Below are 17,897 nucleotides of genomic sequence, written 5' to 3'. Positions count from 1 at the left end.
TAGTGTTTATTGATGATGTGACACAGGGCAGAAGCAGCTGAATGAATTCTGAGGTGTTCAGAGACATACTGTCTGCTCAAATCCAGCTAAATGCAGTCAAATTGATTGGGCGGCGTTTCATGATACAGATGGACAATGACCCAAAACATACAGCCAAAGCAACCCAAGGCCAAGTCAGTCACCTGATCGTAAACCAATTGAGCAGGCATTTCACTTGTTGAAGACTAAACTTCAGACAGAAAGGCCCACAAACAAACAGCAACTGAAAGCCGCTGCAGTAAAGGCCTGGCAGAGCATTAAAAAGGAGGAAACCCAGCATCTGGTGATGTCCATAAGTTCAAGACTTCAGGCTGTCATTGCCAGCAAAGGGTTTTCAACCAAGCATTCGAAATGAACATTTTATTTCCAGTTATTTAATTTGTCCAATTACTTTTGAGCCCCTGAAATGAAGGGATTGTGTTCAAAAAATGCTTTAGTTGCCTCACATTTTTATGCAATCGTTTTGTTCACCCCACTGAATTAAAGCTGAAAGTCTGCACTTCAACTGCATCTGAGTTGTTTCATTTAAAATTCATTGTGGTAATGTAGAGAACCAAAATTAGAAAAAAGTTGTCTCTGTCCAAATATTTATGGACCTAACTGTATATATAGAGTGTCACACTCGTGCGATTAGGAGGAAGCTGACTGGGCCATGTGGAGGTAATTATCTGCCAGGCCAGGGTGTGGCGGGGTGCACTAAACCTTAATCTGTTATTTCTGCCGGCCAAATACGGGAAAACCTGCCTGATTTAATAACAACAACGTCACTTGCGGTTCCGGGACCAAGAAAGACGTCACTCCCAGTTCCGGCACCAAGAATAATGTCACTTCCGGTCTCTGGCCTCAGATGACATCACTTCCGGCCTCACCATTTAAAACCTCCATCTTCTCCACCACCAGATCAGTTTAGTTTAGAACTCAACCCATGCACATCAGTGCTTATTTCAAAACCCTTTTTGTAGCCAGGGACAATATACAGGTGACTGCCCCAAACCTTTCCAGTGTGTTGAGACTCATTCTTTTACAAGAGATAGGAAAGTACTTACAGTAATTGTCCACTTTTGTAGCTTTTGCTAGTATTTATTCACAAATAGAAATTAGAGATATCTAGAAAAAACTAAGGTAGTTAAGAAGTTTATGGGCGGAGTGGTGGCTCTGAGGCTAAAGATCTGCGCTGGTATCCCGAAGGTTGCCGGTTCGAATCCCCGTCACTGTCAAAAGAGATCCTACTCTGCTGGGCCCTTGAGCAAGGCCCTTAACCTTCATTTGCTCCAGGGGCGCTGTACAATGGCTGACCCTGCGCTCTGACCCCAAGGGGTATGCGAAAACTAACAAATTTCTAATATAAGAAATTGTATAAGGTGAAAAAAGAACAAAAACAAAGTTTAAAGTAATTTGACTTTCTTAATCTAATTTATGAGGACCATAGACCATAGTGGCAACATCAGATGCAAGACAAGAAAGAACCAAGTCCATTCATCCATAGCAAGGCCATTTCATGCAACATGGAGCCAATATACGCCTGCCAGTTAACCTAAAATACATGTCTTTGGGAAGTGGGAGAAAACCGGAGTACCCTTAGATTAAATTTACTTGCCTATTGTTGCTTGAATCTTCCCGATCTCCCTTTTTATGTAATGGGATAATATTTGCCATTTTCCAGTCTCTCGCAATCTCCCCAGTGTGCATTGACTTCCTCAAAATATGCGTCAAGAATTTAAATCTGTACTCACTAGCCTCCTTAAGAGCTTGAGGGTAAATATTATATGATCCTGGTGATTTCTTTGATTTCAACCTATTTAATCCAAGCAGCACTTCTCCCTCTGCAATTTTCAAATCACTCAGTAGCTTGTCAGTAGATCCTTTTATCACTGGGAGGTTATCTACTTCCTCAACGTGGAGAACATGAAAAGTCCACACAACCAGTGGTTGAACTTTGTTCTGAAACCCAGACTCAGTAGTGCCGCCATGTCATTCAATTTCAGTGCAGTAACTCAAGTAAAGTACCCCAATTAGTATAAGTCGGTATAGACAAATTACTATTCTTTAATATGACTTTACCGGATATACAATTTAAAGAGATTATTATTTTCATGGGAATTATTACATGTGCATTATTTTCACTTTTACTTTAAAACTTTTGTAAAAACAATACTGTACTTGTCCTTTATTTCCGGCCCCGGCTGTGGTTAAATCTCTTTCTCGCAGGACGTATAACGCTGCTCGTGTTGTGAAGGGGGTGCGGCTGAACACAAGCTAAGGAGAAGCAGTTGGATCATCTGCTGGCTTGTCACTGCTGCTGGCGAGCTGCGTATTCTGCTTGTCTCGCTGTGTGCCAATCATTTTAAAGCCTGTATACCAGCTGTCCTTTTGCCACTTTGCATCTCTGCCGCTCGCATTTTGAAGTGGGTGGTGGGATTTGGCTTTTCGGATGCTAAGGAGTAGCAGTTGGATCATCTGCTGGCAAGCTGCGTCTTCTGCTTGTTGCTTGTCGTTGTTTTAAGAGCTGGGAGCACATGAAGTGTGTCTGCCAAAAGCATTCCAACAACTGCTAGGTTAGATGTCCATGAACTTGTTTTAAATGTTGTCTCACTGCCTTGTCTCACAGGACGTCAGATTGTCTCAATTTTTTTTTATAATAGAGAGACGATGGACAAATGTCGTTCTTTTTGCACATCTGATGTATTGCATTTTCAGTTGAATTTTATTTATTTAACTTTTCGCTTAATTGTTTCCAAGAGTTGGGTAATGAATATTGATTTGGATACTGTGATGCAGTGTGTTGGAAATCCACAGCCATTACTTTTATGAGACCATCACAACATAGCATTTGACATATTATTTATTATAACTTACTAGTACAGTTTGTTCTTTTTTGTAAATGAAGCAAATGAGAACAGACTATAAATAAAAAATGAGGAACATGCTGGCTTCAGAATGAGGTGCTGGCTTTAAATTGTACTAGCACTAAAATGAAACATACAAAACAGACATCTAGTGCCAAATCTTTAATATAAAAGCCATTTCAGTTATTATTGTTTTATTAAAATGTTAGAAATTTACATGCAGCAAATATAAAATGGAAAACTTAATTTTGTGTTCCAGGGTACTTACCTGCATCTTTGACATTCTTCTTGTGTAATGCATGATGATATTTCCATATGTACTATTCTTTGCCTGCCAGGCCTGGTTAAGGTTAGCTGTGGGCATAAAGACAAAGAGGTGGCACTCAGGAGGATGATGTAGGATATTTTGTAACTATATATTTACTTTTTATAAAAAAAAAATATCAATTAATTTTATTATGATCTATGTGTGATGCAAAAATAAAATATGTTCTTGACAAAAAACAGATTGCATTTTATATGGTGAGGAATTCGACTGCATGCAAATACATTCTGAAGTATTACAACGGAATTTTTTCATTGCACAAAAGACCAGGATACAAATTACTAGAAAATAGAAGTGGTACCCAACTGGCAATTTAATCTGTCGTTTTCATTTTAAATGTCTTTTCTTGTATATATTTGTATTCTCGTGGAAACTTAATACACTGAAAATTCATTCTGCTACTGCTGTTTCCTTTTCCACAATACAAGAACCTAATAAGCATCCTTACACATGATAAATATTCATTTATTTTACATTTCATGGAAATGCAGACTGTTGCTGAAACAAATATGGAAGGATTTGCTTGAAGGTCTAATTGCACAAGCGTTGCCCTCTTTGTCGTGACAATTACAAATGAACATACCCAAGGAATAAGGGAAATTCATTAATTAATATATAGCGTGTTTCACTTGATGTTGAAAATTAATTAAAATTACCTTAAATTTATAGTTGAGAGAGTTAAAATCTGAATCATAGGTAAACACTGCATATAGTCTTCTTTTCCAGCCGTTTTCAAAATCTAAGGGAACTTCTATTTTTATTTGGATCATTGTATTATTTATTAATGAAATACATTGTTATTGTCTTGGAACAATATTTCTAGGCCTTGTTTGTAGAATTTCAACAAGACTAGCTTGGAGACCCATTACTGCGAAACATTACAACATTACAAGAATTATGACAAGAACTGTTCATTAACTCCAACAAGCCCTTCCATCCGGTTCACTTTGATTGTCAAAAATAAATTTAAGTCCAGATGGACTACTGTCCATCACAATACATAGGAATGTATTCAATGCATCTATAGTATTTTGTGTTAAGAAAAACATTCAAACGGTTGTACGAAATATACTCTTTATATGTCTCCCTGTGTTGTTATTAAATAACTTACTTTAACTTAAAAGCCTAAATATAATATACTAATTCCTTTTGTAATTTTAATAACTTCAACCATCTCACCCATTAACCTTGGTTTCCTTAAGCTGGAAAAGTTTAACTACTTCAACCTTTCTTCATGGACTAAACCTCTCAGTCCCCGATTCAAACTAGTTAGTTGTCTCTGGTTTTCTCTAGCACTGCTACGTCTTTTTTTAAATAATTTCCTATGGCGCTACCGTTTTCATTTAGGGTCAATTCATTTTAACAATCAACGGGTCCCCTATAAGGCTTACAAATAAATGTGACAGAAAAGAGGGGAGAAATAAAATTTGTGGAAGCCATAACCAAACCTCCTTTGCTCACTGGGCCAGGGTCTGTGACTTAAAGACCGGACTCCTCAAAGTCACATTTATAACCTGGAGAAACACCTTTCTTTCTTTCGATGCCTGCTGAAGTAAAGGTTTTTCCATATAACTTTTGTAGTTTTCTAATTAGGTATAGTAATTTTAAACAGTATAGTATAATTTGTTATATACACATTTCCAGTACAGGGGGTCCTCGGGTTACAACATCTCGACATATGACGTTTCGAGTTTACAACGCTCACTCACATAAAAAACTTTAAAAAATTGAGACTTGAGTGTTTCGGCTTACGCTGTTAGCATCGTACTTACAGACTACGTGGGCGAACTATGGTTGCGCGCAGCAGAAGAATAAGCAGTAACATGGCATATGAGTGAGGGAGTTGGCAGAAAAGTTTGGTTGCGCGCAGAGGAAGTATTCCATTTGTGTTGCTTTGTTTGGTGACTTTTTGACCCTTATCATGGTTCCTAAACGAAAGTCAGAGTCTTCAGATTGTTTGCTTCGAAGAAGAGGAAAGCCATCACGATGGAAGTGAAATTAGACATTGTAAAGAGATCAGAAGGAATAAAGGTAAGGAATTTTTTTACACTCATTTTTTGTCATTTTTCTGTTACTACACTACAGTGTACAGTACAATATATCTATGTCCTTTTCCTTTTTCTATGGCTTAGTTATGTTTTTATGTTCTAGATTATGATTTTACAAATGTGTTAGGATAGGTAAGTGACTTAGGCTAGGGTGTGTTTCCACTTAAACCAAAATTCGGGTTACATCACTGTTGTAGGAACGGAACTGTGTCATAACCTGAGGACCCCCTGTATTTAGTGTTAAAATGATACCAATTAATTTGTAAAAAAAAAAAAAAAACACAGGGAAAATCTTCAAAATGTTTGCAGATCCTGACGCTGTGAGGTACTAATGGACGATTTGCAAATGAAATCGTTCATTTTGAATAACTCTTTTCAGTGGATTATCTGAATCAATTCTTAAGTATGAAACAATCGGTCCAGCGGAGCTCAACAGGAGTGCTAAAGCATATGCGTGTCCTGTGTGACGCCATCTTCGTCATTTGTTTTGCTGCCAGCGGTTGATGTTTAAAGCGCATGTGCCAAAGCTGCCTGACTAATGAATTTCAACTCATTTGATTCGTGAACAAGTCACTATCACCTGAAAATCAGCCTAATGATTCTCGTTCATCTGATTTATGAAGGCAGAGTGGTGGCTCTGAGGCTAAGGATCTGCGCTGGTATCCCGAAGGTTGCCGGTTCGAATCCCCATCACTACCAAAAGAGATCCTACTCTGCTGGGCTCTTGAGCAAGGCCCTTAACCTTCAATTGCTCCAGGGGCGCTGTACAATGGCTGACCCTGCGCTCTGACCCCATGGGGTATGTGAAAACTAACAAATTCCTAATACAAGAAATTGTATAAGGCGAAATAAAGAACAAAAAAAAAAAAAAAATTCACGGCTGAATCTCTACCCAAAAATCAGTCTAATGATTCTCTTTCATTTTGATTCATGAACCCATCATTACAAGTTGTACAATTCTCATTTACTTGTAATTGTGTGGAAAAAAATATTTTAGTTGTGCATATTCAATGTGTTATCATGCTTTGTGTACAGAAAAAAGACAATGGCATATGAATTATATTAAATCTATAATCAATTACATATTAATAAATAATGAATTAAACAATCATTAACAAGCAATATTATTAATTATACATTTATATACACACGTGCATACAGATAATATGAAAATAATGTACAGATTATTAAATTATATTTCTGATGTGATCAGAGGGGGCACCCTTGCCCAGACTTCCCAAATATACTAGATTATAAATGAATCAAATGAATAAAAATAATTGTTTCATTTAAATGGGTAGTTCAAAAGAACTGAATCAGTAAAGTGAATCAAAATGCCCTTCACTATTGTGAGGCAGGAATGAAAGCTCTGCGCAACCACACTACCCACATTTAAAAAAAATCTATGCAAAACTTTCTAAATTCTAACCTGATTACAATTACAATGTATGCCTTTAACGTCTGTTCAGTTCTTGTGTCTTGATTGCATGCTACACGCATGCTCAACATCTCATTAGCTTTCACTAAACCACCAAACACATGTGCTTGTTGATTTGGAAAGATTTGTTTTAAGGAAGCAAAGCGCTGTATATAGAAAAATGTTTAGACAAACACCAAGCTCAGAACAGGAACAGATGAGTGATAAGATCTGAAACTCTACAGTGAGTGCAAACAGAAATACAAATAACCAGCAAAACGTAATGAAAATTGTAACACTATGGATTAACCATAAACCTCTCCCAACATTAACCACATGCAGTATAAAAGTGATTTCTGAGTGAAAAACAGAAAACTGACGTTGATTTTGTTGATTTTCTTTTTAATACTTTGTACATATTACATTTAATTAACACTGCTTCAATGTATTCACAGCATGACCATTAAATATTATAATAATAATAATACATTTTATTTAATAGGAGCCTTTCTTAACACACAAAGTGACCTTACAATGAAATTAAACAACATTAATAAAATAAAAACAAAAAGAGTGATAAAATCAAAAAGCAATAAGGTACAGAGGTAGTAGCAAACATACAAAGATAACAGGCAGTAACAGAGTTAAATTCATAACTGGTATGCCAGTTTGAAAAGATAAGTTTTGAGGGCAGTTTTAAAACGTGTTATTGAGTCTAGTTGACGGATATGTGAGGGAAGAGTTGAGGAGCACTAGGAGAGAAACGCTCGAGCTCCCATAGAACAGAGTGTGATGTGTGGAACAGAAAGTAGAGCTGCAGATGAGGATCTGAGGGAGTGAGAGGGAGTGTAAGTCTGATGGAGATCAGTGAGGTATGGAGGAGCGAGGTTGTGGAGAGCTGTAAATGTTAAGAGCAGTGTTTTGTTTTGTATTCAGTATTTAACAGAGAGCCAGTGAAGTTGGAAGAGAATAGGTGTAATATATTCAGTGGATTTAGAACAGGATATCATCCTAGCAGCAGAATTTTGAATAAGTTGTAAGCGGTGGATACATTTTTGTGGGATGCCAGATAGAACAGTATTACAGTAATCTATACGTGAGGTGACAAGGGCATTAGCCAATACTTCAGTATTGTGTTGCGTAAGAACAGGACAAAGTCTGGAAATGTTTCTTAAATGGAAGAAGGCAGTCCAAGAAATGTTACTTATATGGGAAGAAAAGGAGAGAGTACTGTCCGCAATATTATAATGTTCATACCCAATCGCGTTCTTATTGTTGTGAATTATTATCTTTAATGTATCTCCTGATACAAAGTCCGAGGATTACTGCGAGAAAAGAGGAATTAACCACAAAGATGATTAACATGAAATAAGAGAAGTAGTAAGAGAGAAAGCCGAGGACGTAACCAAAATAGTGAGGGCAACAAAGTTATGAGGGAAAGACAGAATTGAAAGTTGAAAGTAGAAAAGATTCCAATAAATCAAACTTGACACTTGAGCTTTTTTGGAAGTTAGCTGTTGCTTTTATCCAACCGAAGGATAAAGTGCCATGAGACTATTGACATATTTATATTGTCACATTCATTGAAATAATTGATATGACGACTTTAGTCACATGACATTTCCTGCTCTGCAAGGAAAAGAACAAAGAATGAGGCCTAGAATAAAATATTAATATTCTTCAATTAATTAAAAAAAAACAAAACATCAAAAACAAAGTTTACAAAATAAAAACCATACTGATACCAAAATGAACTGTGCTAGATGTCCTAATCATTAGACCCCCGGTATGATCAAAATTAAAATTGTCTACAAAATGAAACGGCAACAAACTAGTGGGGTGACGCAACATTATGAGGGTCTTAGGCTGCAATGATGTGGCAGAATAGAACGTTATCATGAGGATGAGACAATTCAAAGGTTTTTGTGAGGAATATTTCAATTGAATGGGAGGTGAAGGTAATAGGGGGCCTGATAAAGCATAGTTTGACAGGAGACACAGGTAAAAACCCAGAAGGTCAAAAGTAAAACAATCAATAAAAATCAAGAAAACATAAAGTCAAAGTAAGAAAAGGTTAAGTAAAAACAAAAAGGGAGACAAATTTCCACTAATTAGAATTGTTTGTCCTAACTGACTAAAACTTTTTTGAGTTGTTGCTTGAGTCCATAGTAGTGTTGAATGGGTACTAAAATTTTGAGTTTCGGACCTCAATACAGGTACTAAAACGGTTCTGAAGCAAATAACAGATAACTCCAAAATTTCTCACAATTGCTGGCCTTCCTGGTGCCCCACACCATTGTGCTGCACTACACACCACTTCCCTCTTGAAGTCTGTGAAGTTCTGCCGATCATGTCGAAGTATTTTGTAAGGTTTCAAAACTCTTTTGGGGCCCCCCTGACCCCAAAAGGGGATGACATACCAAAGATCGTCTCAAGGCGCAGTCAACACATCTGTGGAAAATAGCATATCGGTTTCCTGGGGCAACATCGGTCTACCAGTGCTCTGACAGCTCCCAGTGAAAAAAAAATCCGAAAAGACTGCGGTTGCACTATGAACACCTGCCGTCGATGGGTGATGCAAGGAACATTATAACTGCAGGGAACAGTATGACTTGGCCACGACTCTGCCTGACTGCTGTGTCTGTGTATAGGAGAGTGGTGGATCCCGCTACAATAAATAGCCCTGCTGTTCCTGTTTCAAGATGAATAAAGTTGGTTTTGCTAAAGTATTGAGACTCAGCCTCCTGTTTTGGGGTGTAAGACAGGGACTCACACCTCACAATTTATTTTAATTTTGTTAAATCTACAAAAAGAACGTTATTCCACAACAGCAACAAGTTTTGAGTAAATGGAGGGGTTTGGGTGGATTGGGAGGAAAGATGATCTTACTTCCAGTACCGAACCCTTTTAAAATTTGAGTTTTTCAGTACTTTTGCAGTACCAGTATATGACACAACCCTAGCCCATAGTAAGATAAATCATAGTGCCGGTGATGTCATCCACTGCATCATGTCTAGTCATGTGACAGCAACAGGTGCCAGAAACCAAAACAACCCAGCAGCCCACACAGAGGCATAGCTAGGGTTTTCAGCACCCGGGGACAACTGAAGATTTCGCGCCCCTTCCTGTTTGCCAAAATGCAATGGGGAAGGGAAAGAAATTTTTAAAAAAATATTTAAAATAATAGTATTTTAGGCGGCACGGTGGCGCAGTGGGTAGCGCTGCTGCCTCGCAGTTGGGAGATCTGGGGACCTGGGTTCGATTCCCGGGTCCTCCCTGCGTGGAGTTTGCATGTTCTCCCTGTGTCTGCGTGGGTTTCCTCCGGGCGCTCCGGTTTCCTCCCACAGTCCAAAAGACATGCAGGTTAGGTGGATTGGCAATTCTAAATTGGCCCTAGTGTGTGCTTGGTGTGTGGGTGTGTTTGTGTGTGTCCTGCGGTGGGTTGGCACCCTGCCCAGGATTGTTTCCTTCTTTGTGCCCTGTGTTGGCTGGGATTGGCTCCAGCAGACCCCCGTGACCCTGTGTTCGGATTCAGTGGGTTGGAAAATGGATGGATGGATGGATAATAGTATTTTAAGAAAAAAATGTCATATTTTTTATTTTAAATAGTTTTAAATTTTTAAATATTTTAATTTTTTAAAGCACTTTTATGCGTATATTTTCAAGGTTTCGCTAAATTTATAAAGATAGAACGAAACAGATAATAGAAAAAATAGATACCACTATGAAAGAATGCATGAGATCCTGATTATTTTATTGTAATTAAAAAGTCAAATGTTTGTACGTGTTTGTATAATTTAATAAATAAAAAGTCTCCAAAAATGATAACGCCACCTCATATTCTTTAAAATCTAAATCCGTCATTAGTTTTTGTAAGAAAAAATTTGTTTTCTGAATTTAAAAATGATTTTAAAGAAAGTATATAGCAAATTATAAAGCAAAATAATTATTTATTTATAAAAACTGAATTACTTACAATTTATTCGTATGAAAATATGATGGGGAAACGTCTAGACTTTTGCTGCCATCTACTACAATACTTCACCCAATCAATTTTCTATCAAACACATAAACACACATAACTTGGCACACAGAAATGGCGTTTGCAACAACTTAGACAATGATACGCTTATGCCTCATGTCAGTCGCGCGACCTGTTTAATAACATCAAAAATGCTTCTGGGTGGGAGTCAAGCATGTTAGAGTAGTGGAGGGGATAAATTATTGTCTGTTGGGTATGTTTTTTATTTACTTTTTAGTGCATTTAAGAATGAAAAACATTTCATTCTAAAATTTTGTAACATCAATTTGGCGCCCCCTGAATGCTGCGCCCGGGGACAAATGTCCCCCCTTGCCCCCCCCCACCCCAGCTACACCACTGAGCCCGCAGGAACACAAAATGGCATCCAAACCAGACCTATAAAACATCATCACATATATTAAATCAAAAATAAACAAAACATTTTGATTGAAAACTAAACGCAGAATGTTAACTGTAATTATGACATATGTAGTATAACATGTATATGAATAACTGCATCTTTATGTAAGAGAGGTTCTGTTCTTTATTTAATTAGCCTGTAAATCGCAGCACAGTGTGACAATTAGGGAAATGTGAGTGCTATGAATTGTCTGTGAAGTTAAGACAGAGCTGAAATAATTGCCTCTTCTACTTCATGCAGTCATTTAAAATTGTTTTCTGTTAAGAGCCAGGGAAGTATTAAAACTATTTCAGTTGCCTCTTAATAAAGTTGTAAATATCTGAAGAGCAAATTTCATTTACTGTGAATACAAACTATTAAATTTTAGAGTAAAGAATTTTTGGAATGGACTTTTTCGTTTTAACCTAACTGCATATAGATGATATGCCTATATGAATATAAATAAATAAGGTTAAAGGTGAAGATGACTCATCTTCTGTAAGCCTACCTGAAAGAGTCCAGATCAGTCAATTATTGCTAAGTGAAGTAGCTGTGCATATGGACTATCGACTGCAATGGTTAAAACAAATTCTTATGTATCAGCTTGGGAATTCCACTTTCAATCAGATGATCCTTCCATTGGGAGGTCTACTCTGATTTACTTGGTCTGATTATTTGTACAGCAGTGTCAAAATATATTAAATAAGTTTAAATGGTTGCACAAATAAAAAAAAAAGAACTTGATGGCAAAAGTAAATCGATTCATTCAATAATGGAAGATTCAGAGATTGCCAAATGATCCCTTATGTAAAGACAAAACATTCGACTTAAAGATTTGGAACCAGTTTGGAGTTAATCAATACAACAATTTATTGGAAAAAAGCAGATTATTATGAAGCCATGGCTGGTTTGATGCATTTCTGATTACAAATAAAGCAATTTTGTTCTGCCCAACACTAATCTGCACTCTGTGGGTGACAGGGACCTTCAGCTCTATAACACCCAGAGTTTGGAATGACCTCCCTAAATGAATTAAAAGAGCTGTCTCAATTCATTCTGTTAAAAAACAACTTAAAAACTCATTTATTCAGGGACTCATTTAACTTACCCAATACTACTGCTCTGTTCAGATGCTCAGGATTATTTATTATATATTATACTGTTCAGGTTTCTAGTATTGAATTTAATATTTTGCTCTGGTTTATTGGCTATTATTCTATTTTATCCTGTATTTATCTGTTTTTAGTGTTCTAAGTACATGCCTTCTATTTGTATTCAATATGCCCTGCTGTTTTTTTCTGAGACTCTGTAAGGTGTCTTAAGCATGGTAAAGGTGCTACAGAATACAAATAAAAATTATTATTATTATTATTATTATTATTATTATTATCCATCCATCCATCCATCCATTCTCTTCCGCTTATCCGAGGTCGGGTCGCGGAGGCAGCAGCTTGAGCAGAGATACCCAGACTTCCCTCTCCCTGGCCACTTCTTCTAGCTCTTCCGGGAGAATCCCGAGGCGTTCCCAGGCCAGCCGGGAGACATAGTCCCTCCAGCGTGTCCTGGGTCTTCCCCGGGGCCTCCTCCTGGTTGGACGTGCCCGGAACACCTCACCAGGGAGGCGTCCAGGAGGCATCCTGATCAGATGCCCGAGCCACCTCATCTGACTCCTCTTGATGCGGAGGAGCAGCGGCTCTATTCTGAGCCCCTCCCGGATGACTGAGCTTCTCACCCTATCTTTAAGGGAGAGCCCAGACACCCTGCGGAGAAAACTCATTTCAGCCGCTTGTATTCGCGATCTCGTTCTTTCGGTCACTACCCATAGCTCATGACCATAGGTGAGGGTAGTTACATAGATCAACTGGTAAATTGAGAGCTTTGCCTTATGGCTCAGCTCCTTTTTCACCACGACAGACCGATGCAGAACCCTCATCACTGCGAACGCCGTACCGATCCGCCTGTCGATCTCACGCTCCATTCTTCCCTCACTCGTGAACAAGACCCCGAGATACTTGAACTCCTCCACTTGAGGCAGGATCTCGCTCCCAACCCTGAGGGGGCACTCCACCCTTTTCCAGCTGAGGACCATGGTCTCGGATTTGGTGGTGCTGATTCCCATCCCAGCCGCTTCACACTCAGCTGCGAACCGATCCAGAGAGAGCTGAAGATCACGGCCTGATGAAGCAAACAGGACAACATCATCTGCATAAAGCAGTGACCCAATCCTGAGTCCTCCAAGCCGGACCCCCTCAACACCCTGGCTGCGCCTAGAAATTCTGTCCATAAAAGTTATGAACAGAATCGGTGACAAAGGGCAGCCCTGGCAGAGTCCAACTCTCATTGGAAACGGGTTTGACTTACTGCCGGCAATGCGGACCAAGCTCTGACACCGATCGTACAGGGACCGAGCAGCCCTTATCAGGGGGTATTATTATTGATTTCATATCTTCAGTTACACTGTATAGAAAGATTAAATAACATGTATCAGGTTATTAGAAGAGATTAGATTAGATTAAATTAAATTAGATATATTTTATTTGTCCCCAAGGGGAAGTTAAAACATTACAGAAGCTCAAATGAAGAAAAAAAATGTATATATATATATATATATATATATATATATATATATATGGGGACAAATAAAATATATCTAATTTAATTTAATCTAATATATATATATAAATATATATTTTATATATATATATATATATATATATATATATATATATATATATATACAGTATATATATATATATATATATAAAAGATATCTTCTTCTTCTTTCAGCTGCTCCCGTTAGGGGTTGCCACAGCGGATCATCTGTTTCCATATCTTCCAATCCTCTGTACCTTGGTCTATCAATTTACTTTTATATATCTATAAAAGTATATATATAGATATATAGGGGTGGGCAAAAGAAGGCTTACAGATGTGAGTACACGAAACACAGAGTTTATTCTTGCTATTATTTATTTATTAATGGTTTGATTGTTTATTTGTATTATTTGTCTTCTTCTTCTTAGAGCTATTGAGTTAATAAATCTATTGTAATAATCATAACCTGCATGTCTTTTCCCATACGAGTAACTCTAAACCTAATTTTGTCCACTCCTGTGTATTTCATGGCACATGGATCACCTTCCGGGTTTATTTAAGGTAAGTAATACCATCCCAGGGCAAGATGGGGTACGGTCGCTATAACTATTGTTCTCTTTCTTGACCCACAGGGATGAGAAGAGGTGAAGGCCAAGTGAATCCTCCACCCCATCCATCCAGAGTCCTATAAAAGACCAGAGGCCCCAAAGGCAGGCATCTCAGTCTGGACTTGAACTGCAACTAGAATGGAGCTCCTGAAAAAGACCTGCTCTATTGAGCTGCTAACATTAAAGAGTCACAAAGACTTCTTCCTGTTTCTTTTTATTTGCCTTTTTGCTATCAAGTGCCTGCTGTGTTTATTTAGATTACTGAGTTAGGATTAACAAAGGGTGACTCTGCTGACACCTTAACACTTTGTTAACGTCCCCAAGTGACCTTCTATGGTCCACTTTATTTATATATACATATATATATATATATATATATATATTGCATGGTTTACTGTCAAATAAAGCAAATACAGTAATCCCTCACCTATCGCGGGGGTTACGTTCCAGAGCCCCCCGCGATAGGTGAAAATCCGCGAAGTAGCAACCTATATTTATTTTATTATTTATACATATTTTAAGGCTTTATAAACCCTTCCCACACTCTTATAAACCTTTCTCACTCTCTTGTTAACCTTTCCCACACTCTTATAAACACTTCCTATGCTCTTAAACACTTTCTACATTCTTAAACACCGCAGACCAACATTGCACACTGCACGCAGCAATCAGACGTCAATGTGTCTGCACTTGCTTTGTGAAGGGGGGCAGCTGAACTCATGCTGAGCAGAAATGGACTTTGTGCTGCTTCTGCCAAAATGCCTGCTTGTCGCGCTGCGCGTTCGGAAGGAGGAGGAGTGTGTGTGTGGTTTTGTGAGGGCTGTTCGCACGTTCGCTCAAACCCCCCTCCCCGGAGGTGCAGTTCGCATTGTCAAGGGGGTGGGGAGCTGAATGAACGCTAAGGAGAACTTTGTGCTGGCTTTGTGCTGCTTGTCACTCTGCCTGTCAATAATTTAAAAGCCTGTACATCACCAATTTTCCTGTCTCACTGTCTTGTCTTGCGTGAAGTTAAAATGTTTTATAATAGTGAGATGTTACTCATATCCTTAGCCCTACATCCACATATCATATGTGTTAACAAAGTGTGTTTTATAAGTTTACATGTGTTTAAAGCATGTGGGATGGGTATTTTAAGGCTTAAACTATAAAAATGTTTATTTATATGGTCTTTCTATATCGCGGATTTTCTCCTGTTGCTGATGGGTCTGGAACATAACTTCCGCGATAGGCGGGCAATCACTTGTATTTAAAAACCCGCGAAGTCGTGAATCCACGAAAAGTGAACCGCGAAGTAGCGAGGGATTACTGTAGTACGCAACACATGTTTCGCCCTCATTTGGGCTCATCAGGCGTACACACTCTACTGCTCCCCTCTCTGGGAATCGAACCTCGGATGTCAGAGACGAAGCCCTTTTACACTGCCACACGGCATGTGGTTCAATTATTTGACAGCCTGTAGGTCCGGAGTAATTACATTCATTGCATTTGCAGACTGAGTCTCGACCACCTGAATTGTGTGGGTGGTTACCTACCAGGTAACGCTTGTGGTTGGTCTGCCATTTGGCAAACATCCGCCACTGTGCCCTCTTTCAGTTGCGAGAAGCAGATCATGGAATGTTGCATAGTTTACTGTAAAGTAAAGCAAAGAGTACGCAACACGTGTTTAGCCCTCATTTGGGCTCGTCAGGCATACACTCTATATATATAGATAGATAGATAGATAGATACTTTATTACAGTATATATATATATATATATATATATATATATATATATATATATATATATATATATATATATATATACTGTATATATAGTCATGTGTCTTGCCACTGTGTCGGCTGTACGGAGTGTAAGCAGTGTTGGGGTGGAGTCTTTGGGGAATACACTTTGTAAGGCTCTGTACACTTCCCTAGAGAGAGAGCTGGGATCAGGGTTAATTAAGGGTGTATAGAGAAACAGGGAGGAGGTATTCGGAAGTAGTAATTGTTGTTGGAGAGAGAAAGTCAGCATCAAGTTGAGAAGGGAGCAGACAGTTAAAGGTCAGGCAAGAGGTACAGTAGAAGTACAGTGAAGCCAAATTATTTTTATTATTTTGGAGTTGTCCCTGTTTCCAGTTGGAATTTGGAAGATTCCCCGGACAAACGACTCCCGAGTGTGTTTTATTCGACGGGATGTTACTATATATATATATTGTTTTTCAATAATTTTTCTTGGGAAAATGCCTTATTTGTCTAACATTAGTAAATTTGCACTAAGGTGAAACCCCTTTTTATCAAGAGATTTACAGTACAAACAGTTTCAGAGTTGTTGGGGAAAGGCAAATTAACAGTATTTCTGATATTAAAGGTTTATTGGTAACACTTTAGTTTAAGCACCACAAAATGCATCTGTTAATCATTTACTCTTATTTAACAAGACCTTAACACAGGCTTCTTTTGGTCTTCTTTGGTCTTTTTATGTAGTGCCTATCTATCTATCTATCTATCTATCTATCTATCTATCTATCTATCTATCTATCTATCTATCTATCTATCTATCTATCTATCTATCTATCTATCTATCTATCTATCTATCTATCTATCTATCTATCTATTATATAATGCCTTTCACATCTATCTATCTATCTATCTATCTATCTATCTATCTATCTATCTATCTATCTATCTATCTATCTATCTATCTATCTATCTATCTATCTATCTATCTATTATATAATGCCTTTCACATCTATCTATCTATCTATCTATCTATCTATCTATCTATCTATCTATCTATCTATCTATCTATCTATCTATCTATCTATCTATCTATTATATAATGCCTTTCACATTTATCTATCTATCTATCTATCTATCTATCTATCTATCTATCTATCTATCTATCTATCTATCTATCTATCTATCTATCTATCTATCTATCTATCTATCTATTTAGTGCCTTCCATGACTATCTTTTTTATATAGCGCCTTTCATGCTAATCTATCTTTTTGTTAAGGTATTAAAGGTTTATTGGTAACATTTTAAGTACCACAATAATACATCTGTTATTCATTTACTTCTATTTAACAAAACCTTAACAAAGGCTTCATTTGGTCTTCTTTGGTCTTTTTATATATCTTTCCATGCCTATCTATTTGTCTGTCTATTTATCTACTGTATCTATCTAAAAAATGTTGTTTCACTTCATTTTCCCTATAATATATAAAATACCAAAAGAAAGTAAAAACCTGACTATTCTTTATATGTATATTGACGTTATGGTGTGACATACTGTATATATGATGTATATGCACTGCATTACAGTTGCACAGAAATCTGTTCAGAAAGTCAGTTTACTGGTATGTTTTGCTTTAATTACTGTAAATATTGTAACATTTTTTCTTTCCATAGTTTAAACTTTAATATGACTGGCTTCTTCATGAAGTCTCAGCTCAGTGATGACAAAATAGGAAGGGAAAAAAAGCAAATATAAAAATCTGGGTGAAAAGTCTATTCCTTTTGATTGTTGTATCTTGCATTTTTATGTTCTCAAGAAAAGGGCTTTTGCTTGCAGAGTCTCTCAAGGATTTTTAGATGAAAGGGGGGTTTTATCTTTG

General features: G+C 37.5%; 1 long non-coding RNA gene across 2 annotated transcripts in view; it reads right to left on the bottom strand.

The window, feature by feature from the left end:
• Positions 1-17,897, bottom strand: part of LOC127530047 (uncharacterized) — a 123,447-nt gene that overhangs the window by 28,647 nt on the left and 76,903 nt on the right. For both annotated transcript variants that reach the window (XR_007936581.1, XR_007936580.1), the window contains exon 3: positions 3,154-3,239. This is a non-coding gene — a long non-coding RNA (uncharacterized LOC127530047). The remainder of the gene's footprint in view (positions 1-3,153; positions 3,240-17,897) is intronic.

This window comes from Erpetoichthys calabaricus, chromosome 13 (genome assembly GCF_900747795.2).
Source record: "Erpetoichthys calabaricus chromosome 13, fErpCal1.3, whole genome shotgun sequence".
Lineage (NCBI taxonomy): Eukaryota > Metazoa > Chordata > Cladistia > Polypteriformes > Polypteridae > Erpetoichthys > Erpetoichthys calabaricus.
Note: the sequence above shows the minus strand (reverse complement) of the source record. Positions and strands in the feature narration are given on the sequence as shown.